The sequence below is a fragment of the Triticum aestivum genome, chromosome 2B (assembly GCF_018294505.1).
Source record: "Triticum aestivum cultivar Chinese Spring chromosome 2B, IWGSC CS RefSeq v2.1, whole genome shotgun sequence".
Lineage (NCBI taxonomy): Eukaryota > Viridiplantae > Streptophyta > Magnoliopsida > Poales > Poaceae > Triticum > Triticum aestivum.
The window spans coordinates 537,400,298-537,412,029 of record NC_057798.1 but is presented as its reverse complement, the minus strand read 5'-3'; positions in this window follow the sequence as shown (position 1 = coordinate 537,412,029).

The following is an 11,732-nucleotide window of genomic DNA, read 5'->3' as shown; positions in this document are numbered from 1 at the left end:
TCCTGGATGTTTTCGGGGTACGTAGATATATATAGGTGAAGGAAGTCGGTCAGGGGAGCCACAAGGGGCCCGCGAGGCAGGGGGCGCGCCCACCCTTACTAGGCGCGCCGGCCACCCTCGTGGCCTCATTGGCTGCTTCTTGACGTCCACTCTAAGTCTCCTGGATTGCATTTGTTCCAAAAATATCGCTCCCGAAGGTTTCATTCTGTTTGGACTCCGTTTGATATCCTTTCCTTCGATATACTGAAATAGGCAAAAAAAACAGCAATTCGGGTTGGGCCTTCGAGTAGTAGTTAGTCCCAAAAATGATATAAAAGTGTAGAGTAAAGCCCATAAACATCCAAAATAGGTAATATAATAGCATGGAACAATCAAAAATTATAGATACGTTGGAGACGTATCAAGCATCCCCAAGCTTAATTCCTGCTCATCCTCGAGTAGGTAAATGATAAAAACAGAATTTTTGATGTGGAATGGTACCTAGCATAATTCTCAATGTAATTTTCTTTATTGTGGCATGATTGTTCAGATCCAAATGATTCAAGATAAAAGCTTATAAAACATAAAAATAGTAATACTTTGAAGCATACTAACAAATAATCATGTCCTATCAAAATAGCATAGCCAAAGAAAGCTTATCCCTACAAAATCATATGGTTAGGCCATGCTTCATCTTTATCACACAAAATACTCCCATCATGCACAACCCCGGTTTCAGCCAAGCAATTGGTTCATACTTTTTAACGCGCTTCAGCTTTTTCAACTCTTACGCAATACATTAGCGCAAGCCATAGACAAAGCACTATATGTGGTATATGGTGGTGGTTGTGAGGACAAAAGGGAGAAGATAGTCTCACATCAACTAGGCGTATCAACGGGCTATGGAGATGCCCATTAATAGATATCAATGTGAGTGAGTAGGGATTTCCATGCAACGGATGCACTAGAGCTATAAATATCTGAAAGCTCAACAAAAGAAACTAAGTGGGTGTGCATCCAACATGCTTGCTCACAAAGACCTAGGGCATTTTGAGGAAGCCCGTCATTGGAATATACAAGCCAAGTTCTATAATGAAAAATTCCCACTAGTATATGAAAGTGACAACATAGGATATTCTCTATCGTGAAGATCATGGTGCTACTTTGAAGCACAAGTGTGGTAAAAGGATAGTAGCATTGTCCCTTCTCTCTTTTTCTCTCATTTTTTTTATTTGGCCTTTCTTTTTTTGTATGACCTTTCTCTCTTTTTTTTGTAAAGTCCGAAGTCTCATCCCGACTTGTGGTGGAATCATAGTCTCCATCATTCTTTCCTCACTTGGGGCAATGCTCTAATAATGAAGATGATCACACTTTTATTTACTTACAACTCAAGATTATAACTCGATACTTAGAACAAGATATGACTCTATATGAATGTCTCTGGCGGTGTACCGTGATATTCAATGAATCAAGAGTGACACGTATGGAAAATTATGAAGGTGGCCTTGCCACAAATACGATGCCAACTACATGATCATGCAAGAGCAATATGACAATGATGGAGCGTGTCATAGTAAACGGAACGGTGGAAAGTTGCATGGCAATATATCTCGGAATGGCTATGGAAATGCCATAATAGGTATGTATGGTGGCTGTTTTGAGGAAGGTAAATAGGGGCTAGCAAAGTGGAAGGGTAAGTGTGCGTATATCCATGGACTCACATTAGTCATAGAGAACTCATATACTTATTGCAAAAGTCTACTTGCCCTCGAAGCAAAGTACTACTACGCATGCTCCTAGGAGAAGGGTTGGTAGGAGTTAACCATCGCGTGATCCCGACCTCCACTCATAAGGAAAGCAATTAAAAGAGCATCCCATACAACAAATTTGTCACACAACTTTTACCATACGTGCATGCTACGGGACTTGCCAACTTCAACACAAGTATTTCTCAATTTCATAATTACCCAACTAGAATGACTCTAAAATTACTACCTTTATATCTCAAAACAATTATCAAGCATCAAATTGATCATAGTTTTAATGCACTTCCTATGATAGTTTTTATTATACACAACTTGGATGCTCATCATTCTAGGACCAAATTTATAACCATAGCAAATACCATGCTGTTCTAAAAGACTCTCAAAATAATATAAGTGAAGCATGAGAGATCAAAAATTTCTTCAAAATAAAGCCACCGCCATGCTCTAGAAAATATAAGTGAAGCACATAGAGCAAAACTATCTAGCTCAAAAAATATAAGTGAAGCACATAGAGTATTCTAATAATTTCTAAATCATGTGGGTCTCTCCCAAAATTTGTGTACAGCAAGGATGATCGTGGTAAACTAAAAAGCAAAGACTCATATCATACAAGACACTCCAAGCAAAACACATATCATGTGGTAAATAAAAATATAGCTCCGAGTAAAGTTACCGATAGACAAAGACAAAAGAGGGGATTCTTTCCGGGGCATCCCCAAGCTTAGGATTTTGGTTGTCCTTGAATATCTTGGGGTGCCATGGGAATCCCCAAGCTTAGGCTTTTGCCACTCCTTATTCCATAGTCCATCAAATATTTACCCAAAACTTGAAAACTTCACAACACAAAACTCAACAGGAAATCTCATAAGCTCCGTTAGTGCAAGAAAGAAAAACTACCACATAAGGTACTGTAATGAACTAATTCTTTATTTATATTGGTGTTAAACCTACTGTATTCCAACTTCTCTATAGTTCATACCCCCCAATACTAGCCATAGATGCATCAAAATAAGCAAACAACACACCAAAAACAGAATCTGTCAAAAACAGAACAGTCTGTAGCAATCTCTAACTTTCGAATACTTCTAGAACCTTAAAATCCTACCAATATAGGAAGTCCTAGGCAATTTGTCTATTGATCTACAGCAAAAAGAATCAACGCAAAATCACGTTTCTGTGATCTATTGAATTTTTTCTCGTGCATGCAAAGTTTCTGTTTTTCAGCAGAATCAAATTAACTTTCACCCAAGGTTATCCTATAGGTTCTACTTGGCACAGACACTAATTAAAACATAAAAACACATCTAACCAGAGTCTAGATTGATTATTTATTGAATAACAGCAAGGAAAAATATTGGGTTGTCTCCCAACAAGCGCTTTAATTTAAAGCCTTTTTAGCTAGGCATTGAGATTTCAATGATGCTCACATGAAAGACAAAAATTGAAGCATAAAGAGAGCATCATAAAACATGTGACAAACACACTTAAGTCTAACATACTTCCTATGCATAGGTTTTTTATAAGCAAACAAATTATCAAGGCAAGCAAAAACTAGCATATGCAAGGAAGAAGATGATAGCAATCTCAACATGAAGAGAGGTAATTTAGTAACATGAAAATTTCTACAACCATATTTTCCTCTCTCATAATAATTACATGTAGGATCATAAGCAAATTCAACAAAATAGCTATCACATAACATATTCTCAACACGATCCACATGCATGCAAAGTTGACACTCTTCCAAAATAGTGGGATTAACATTAACTAAAGTCATGACCTCTCCAAACCCACTTTTAATATTATTGCAAACACTATTATCAATCTCATATTCATCATGGAGCTTAAATAAATTTTCAAGATTATATGAAGAATCGCCCCAATCATGATGATTGCAACATGTAGTAGACATTGCAAAACCAGCATCCCCAAGCTTAGGGTTTTGCATATTATTAACACAATTGACATCAAGAAAATTTATAGTAAAATCATTGCAATCATGCTTTTTATTCAAGGAGTTATCGTGAATCTCTTCATAAATTTCTTCATCATAATTTTCAGATTCAAAAATTTCGAGCAAAGCTTCATAAAGATAACCTAGTGCACAAAAATCACTAGCAATTGGTTCATCATAATTGGATCTCTTAAAAAGATTAGCAAGTGGATGAGGATCCATAGATCTTAGGTTCTTGTTTAGCAATAAATAAATAACTATTCCAAGCAAACGAGCAAACGAGCCAAGTAAGACATCAAAGCAAATGAAAAGACGAACATAAGAAGAGCGAATAAAACGGCAAGGGTGAAGTGGGGGAGAGGAAAACGAGAGGCAAATGGCAAATAATGTAATGCGAGGGAGATGAGTTTGTGATGGGTACTTTGTATGTCTTGACTTGAGCGAAGACCTCCCCGGCAACGGCGCTAGAAATCCTTCTTGCTACCTCTTGACCATGGTATCAATCCAGTTTTGAGAACCAAGGTATCAATCCAGTAGGAGGCTCCTCACAAGTCCCACATGCCTACACAAACAAACAAGAACCTTACAACCAACGCGATAAAGGGGTTGTCAATCCCTTCACGGAAACTTGTGAAAGTGAGATCTAATAGAGATAATATGATAAGATAAATATTTTTGGTATTTTTATGATATAGATTGGAAAGTAAAAGATGCAAATAAAAGTATATGGAAAACTTGTATGATAAAAGATAGACCCGGGGGCCATAGGTTTCACTAGTGGCTTCTCTCAAGATAGCATAAGTATTACGGTGGGTGAAAAAATTACTGTCGAGCAATTGATAGAAAAGTGCATAGTTATGAGAATATCTAGGCATGATCATGTATATAGGCATCACATCCGCAACAAGTAGATCAAAATGATTCTGCATCTACTACTATTACTCCACACATCGACCGACTCCTGCCTGCATCTAGAGTATTTAGTTCATAAGAACAGACTAACGCATTAAGCAAGATGACATGATGTAGAGGGATAAACTCATGCAATATGATATAAACCCCATCTTTTTATCCTCGATGGCAACAATACAATACGTGACTTGCTGCCCCTGCTGTCACTCGGAAAGGATACCACAAGATTGAACCCAAAGCTAAGCACTTCTCCTATGGCAAGAAAGATTAATCTAGTAGGCCAAACCCAACTGATAATTCGAAGATACTTGCAAACATAATCAATCATACATAAAAGAATTCAGAGGAGATTCAAATATTTCTCATAGATAAACTTGATCATAAACCCACAATTCATCGGATGTCGACAAACACAACGCAAAAAGAGTTACATCGAATAGATCTCCAAGAAGAGGAAGGAGAACTTTGTATTGAGATTCAAAGAGAGTGAATAAGACATCTAGCTAATAACTATGGAGCTGAAGGTGTGTGGTAAACTACTCACAACTCATCGGAGAGGCCTTGGTGGTGATGGAGAGGCCGTCCATGGTTGATTCCCCCTCCGGCGGAGCGCCAGCGAAGGCTCCAAGATGGGATCTCGCGGATACAGAAGGTTGCAGTGCTGGAAATAGTTTTCGTGGTGCTCCTGGATGTTTTCGGGGTACGTAGATATATATAGGCGAAGGAAGTCGGTCAAGGGAGCCACGAGGGGCCCATGAGGTAGGGGGCGCGCCCACCCTTACTGGGCGCGCCGGCCACCCTCGTGGCCTCCTCGGCTGCTTATTTACATCCACTCCAAGTCTCCTGGATTGCGTTTGTTCCAAAAAGATCGCTCCCGAAGGTTTCATTCCGTTTGGACTCCGTTTGATATTCCTTTCCTTCGATATACTGAAATAGGTAAAAAAAAGCAGCAATTCGGGCTGGGCCTCCGGTTAGTAGGTTAGTCCCAAAAATGATATAAAAGTGTAGAGTAAAGCCCATAAACATCCAAAACAGGTAATATAATAGCATGGAACAATCAAAAATTATAGATACGTTGGAGACGTATCAAGGGCCCAGTGCTAGTTTCTATTTTTTTGCCTATTTTAGAGTTTCACGAAAAAGGAATACCAAACGGAATGAAACATTTGCGATGATCTTTCTTGGACCGAAAGCAAACCAGAAGACTTGGAGATGAAGTCGGAGACGCAACGAGGCGGCCACGAGGTAGGAGGGCACGCCCAGGGGGGTAAGGCGCGCCCCCAACCTCGTGGGACCCTCATAGTTCCCCTGACCTAGTTCCTTCGCCTATATGTACTCTTATACCCTGAAAACATCCAGGAGAGCCATGAAACCACTTTTCCACCACCGCAACCTTCTATACCCATGAGATCCATCTAGGGGCCTTTTTCGGCGTCCTGCCGGAGGGGGATTCAATCATGGAGGGCTTCTACATCAACACCATTACCTCTCCGATGAAGCGTGAGTAGTTTACCACAGACCTTAGGGTCCATAGTTATTAGCTAGATGGCTTCTTCTCTCTCTTTGATTCTCAATACCATGTTCTCCTCGATGTTCTTGGAGATCTACTCGTTGTAATATTCTTTTGTGGTGTGTTTGTCGAGATCCGATGAATTTCGTATTTATGATCAGATTATCTATGAATATTATTAGGTTCTTCTCTTAATTCTTATATGCATGATTTGATATCTTTGCAAGTCTCTTCAAATTATCGGTTTAGTTTGGCCTACTAGATTGATCTTTCTTGCAATGGGAGATGCTTAGCTTTGGGTTCAATCTTGCATTGTCCTTTCCCAGTGGCAGTAGGGGCAGCAAGGCACGTATTGTCTTGTTGCCATCGAGGATAAAAAGATGGGGTTTTAATCATATTGCTTGATTTAATTCCTCTACATCATGTCATCTTACTTAATGCGTGACTCCGTTCTTTATGAACTTAATACTCTAGATGCATGCAGGATAGCGGTCGATGTGTGGAGTAATAGTAGTATATGCAGGCATGAGTCGGTCTACTTGACACGGACGTGATGCCTATGTTCATGATCATTGCCTTAGATATCATTATAACTATGCACTTTTCTATCAATTGCTCGGCAGTAATTCATTCACCCACCGTAATATTTGCTGTCTTGAGAAAAGCCACTAGTGAAACCTATGGCCCCGGGTCTCTTTTCCATTATATTGAATCTCTTTTACATCATATTAGTTTCCGATCTACTATTTTGCAATCTTTTACTTTTCGATCTATAAACCAAAAATACCAAAAATATTTACTTTACCGTTTATCTATCTCTATCAGATCTCACTTTTGCAAGTGATCTGAAGGGATTGACAACCCCTTTATCGCCTTGGGTCCAAGTTGTTGATTGTTTGTGCAGGTATTCAGTGACTTGTGCGTTATCTCCTACTGGATTGATACCTTGGTTCTCAAAACTAAGGGAAATACTTATGCTACTTTGCTGCATCACCCTTTCCTCTTCAAGGGAAAACCAACTCAAGCTCAAGAGGTAGAAGAGCTCTAGGAATAAGTCATCTCGGATGGGGTTGCGAGCCGCGCCGATGCGGGCCAGGGTGTCATCGGCTTTGTTGTCTGTTCACTTGACGTGATGCTACTCGATGTCGTCAAATTTTCATTCTAACTGGCGGACCACTAAGAAGTAGGCCGCCATCTTTGGGTCTTTTGTGTCGAAGGTCTTCATTACCTGTTGGACAACGAACATCATGAATAGTGGTGGTGAGGCGTCGAATTCCCATGGAAGCCGCAAGGTAGAGGTTGTGCAGGAGGGCTTCATACTCTTCCACATTGTTGGAGTTGGCGAAGTGAATCTGCAACATAGTTCATTTTGTCACGAGGGGTAAGGACTACTTCGGCTCCTAGCCCGTTGACCGCCATGGAACCATCAAATTACATCAACAAGTACTCGAGGGCGACGTTTTGGGGGATCTGGTGTGCCTATGTCCACTCCACAATGAAGTTTGAGAATTTATGGTAGACCGTGGCTTATATGTAATCTCAGATGTTAACAACTCAATTGCCCACTTTGTCGCCAGACTGACGGTGTCTCTATTGTTGATGATGTCTGATAATGCGGCGTGGTTGACGATCGTGATAGGGTTCGCCTGGAAGTAGTGGCTATTCCAGGCTGCCATGGATACGTCGTAGGTGATTTTCTGGTAGTGCGGGTGGCGGGTCTTGCATGGGGACATGACTTCGCTAACGTAGTACACCGTGTGTTGAACCTGCTAGGCTTTGCCCTTCTCTTCTCTTTTTACCGTCGTGACAATGTTGATGACTTGCATGGTGGCGGATATGTATGTAGCATGGGTCCCACCTTTGCTAGTGAAGCCACTAGTGGGTTGAACTGCAAGAGGCGCTTGTCGTGGTTTTATCACGGTAGATGTCCTAGTGTGAGGACTTAGTCATGTGGCCACCACAACTAGGTGATTAGCTTGTCGAGGTTGATCGGAATCGAGAGATACGGATTTACCTAGGTTCGGCCCCTCACGATCTAGGTAATAGCCTATGTCATGCTTTCTATTTATTGTTGGATGATCAATTACAAGGGAGCAGATTTGCTAGCTTGACCTAGCTATTGATCGATTGTAACTTAAGTCTTTCCACCCCAGGGACTCGCCTTTATATAACAGGTCAAGGCCCTAGGCTTACAAGAGTCCGGGTCATACTATGATCCGTGACCAAGTATATTTCTAACTTATCTTGATTCCTAAGCAAGGAAACCTCTGGGTGGCTTACACTTCTGGGCTTAAGTCATCGTCTTCGGATACTGGCACTAAAAAAACACTTCTGTGATGATACATGTTTGTCACAGTAGGTCACATTTTTTTGTCATGCATGTACATCCATGACGATTTTATGACAGAAGCAAGATAGTCATACCTGTGTTGTCGTAGAAGTGTTCCATGACATTAGAAAAATTATCATCACAGAAGTGTCCACTTCCATGACGATAAATTGCGCGTCATGGAAGTGCTTTCGTCAAGGGTAACCGACACGTGGCATCCACCATAACGGGTCGCTGTTAAGCTATCGGGTAACCCGTTAACAGCCCGGACCAATGGGGATTTCCATGTGTAAAATTCTCAATGGCCATAGGAACCATGTGTCGGCTTGCCGTTGGGACAGATGTCATCCACGTGGACAAGATAATCTGGTGACAAGAGGCCCATTCCGGTGAAAAGGCCGGCCCATTTGACTTCGTCAAAAGGTAGTGCCCCGGCCCACGGAAAGCCTGTTAACGGCATGTTCGCATATAGCCCATTTACAGCCCGCTAACGCACAACCCGTTATGGCCTATCCGAATTAGGCCCAGTAGCGTAGTCAGGGTCACCAATAAGATTCCGGCCTATTGTAACTTCCGACCCATGTATGGCACATGTTGTCTTTCAGCCCATATGAGGCCCTTTGTAACTCTTGGCCCATTAATGGCCCGTGGTGAAACTGGCCCGTAATGAATAGTGTATCACTTTATACCCATTAACGACCCATTATTCCATTGGGCCATTTCCATCCCCTGTTATCTTCTGGCCTTCTCAAGGCCCATTTATTCTTGGGTTCATTTCTAGCATTCGGTTACTTACGGCCCGTTACTGGCCTTTTCTGCTTGTGGGCCAAATTCAGCCTGTGGTTACAGTCGGCCCGTTTGTGGCCCATTAATCCATTGGGTCATTTTAATAGCGTCATCAAATATGAACGATTAACGACGACCCGGTATGGTCGGTCCATGAACGGATGATTCTAACTCTATCCCGTTTACGGCCCATAATGCAGTCCGTTATTGGCCCATGTTTGGCCAATCGATCATACGGCCCGTAGAAGGCCCATAGTTTCTACGGCCCGTAGGAGGCCCATGGTCACTACAGTAAATATGTAGCCCATGGTTATTGTGGCCTAGCTTTAAAAAATAGGTTATTGTGGCCACTAGCAAACCACGGAAAATGAACTGCACTGACTACAACCAAACAAATAAACAAGACAACAAGGAAATAAATAAGCAAGCAACTTACGCTAGGCTATCACGGCTATTACACATATTACATCCATAGGCATCAAAGTTCAAAACCAGCGCAAATATAGGGAACAAAGCAGCATATCACATACACTCGTTGTCAAAGTTAGAGACCAATGCAAATAAACGCCACAGCAAAACAAGTCCAAAACTGAAACCACTTCAGAAGAGCTCAAGAAACAATATCCTGGGTACCCATAATGCTGGCAAGATGCTTAGCAAGCTTATTAACTTTCTCTTGTTTGGCGCTTAAATCCTCCAGCGCTTGTTGTTGCACCAGAAAGTATGCATCTGAATTCCGCAGGGACTTCCTCAGTCCTTCAGCTTCTTGCCGCACCACAATTGTCTGATGCCTTTCATCTTGTAGCTGAGACTGAAGAAGTCGAAGTGATTCAATCAGCGAGTTCGAAGAGCTTGTGCCAGCGGAACTGGCCAGTAACTCGAACACTACATCAATGCAGGACTGTGGGATTGTCTCACTGTCTACAAGACCGTTTTTATCACCTTTCTTGGAGACCAACATGGTTGTCTCACTATCTTGAACCTTATCTGCATTAGTTTCTCTATCATTGCATAGTGGGGTGCTCTACTCCAATATTCTGTTTGCATTCTACAAGAGAAACAAGTAGACACATCATAGGTTTAGCATGTAGTATATGAAACTCATTTTGGTAAACCGGTTCAGTAGTAAGGTGGACAGGATAACAACATGAAACAAACATATATCTATGTACTATGGTCACTGTATTGTCCATATCATTCTAGTTTATGTTGCCAAATTAAGATAGATACATAGTTCAAATCATATATTTTTAAGACACAGCACCATAGACAGAATATAAGTGTGAGAAACTACACAACACTGGCAACACTTGTAATGTGTATCACATGAGAACATAACAGTTTATACAACTGAAACTAAAATCAACATAGAGTAAGAAGTTAGAACAACAATCCAGTTAAAGAAATAGGTTTAAAACATACATGTTGCGCCATTAGAGTTTCAATTGGATCCTTCAAATTCAAAAGTAGTTGGTATGAGTAATACAGTGATGCAAGAGCAAAGGAGTGTGTACCATAGCTACGGAATCTAACCTAAGAACAGTTGCTCTTTTGCTTTAAACATGGAGTTTGGGTTCCCTGTGGTGGTCTTTGTGCTTTGGGCACTGCAGTTGCTTTACAAACTGCTCGTGTGGGGGTACTCTGTAGTGGACATGGTGTCGGTGTCAAAACCGGCGGATCTCGGGTAGGGGGTCCCGAACTGTGTGTCTAAGGCTAATGGTAACAGGAGGCAGGGGACACCATGTTTACCCAGGTTCGGGCCCTCTCTATGGAGGTAATACCCTACTTCCTGCTTGATTGATCTTGATGATATGAGTATTACAAGAGTTGATCTACCACGAGATCATAATGGCTAAACCCTAGGAGCTAGCCTATGATTATGATTGTTCTTGTCCTAAGGACTAAACCCTCCGGTTTATATAGACACCGGAGGGGGCTAGGGTTACACAAAGTCGGTTATAGAGAAATGAAATTTTCATATCTGAATCACCAAGCTTGCCTTCCACGCAAAGGAGAGTCCCATCCGGACACGGGACGAAGTCTTCTATCTTGTATCTTCATAGCCCAACTGTCCGACACATGTATATAGTCCGGCTGTCCAAGGACCCCTTAATCCAGGACTCCCTCAGTAGCCCCTGAACCAGGCTTCAATGACGATGAGTCCGGCACACATATTGTCTTCGGCATTGCAAGGCAGGTTCCTTCTCCGAATACTTCAACGTAGATCTTGAACACCAGAATCGTATCCGACTCTGCAAAACAAATTCCATATACCACCGTAGAGAGTATAATATCCCAGGAGTCCAATCTGCTGACAAGTTTTTCATAGCATGACATCACGTCACAGCCCGGTCATTATTCAAACCGTTTTTAGCATGCTCTTCCGTATTTCGAGGTGCGGCTTTATTGGCACATCTTGTCAAAGTAGAGATCGTGTCCCCTTATCATGGAATTCTCATTAATATGGGTATGGGTAACCCAACCGTGCCATTAGCA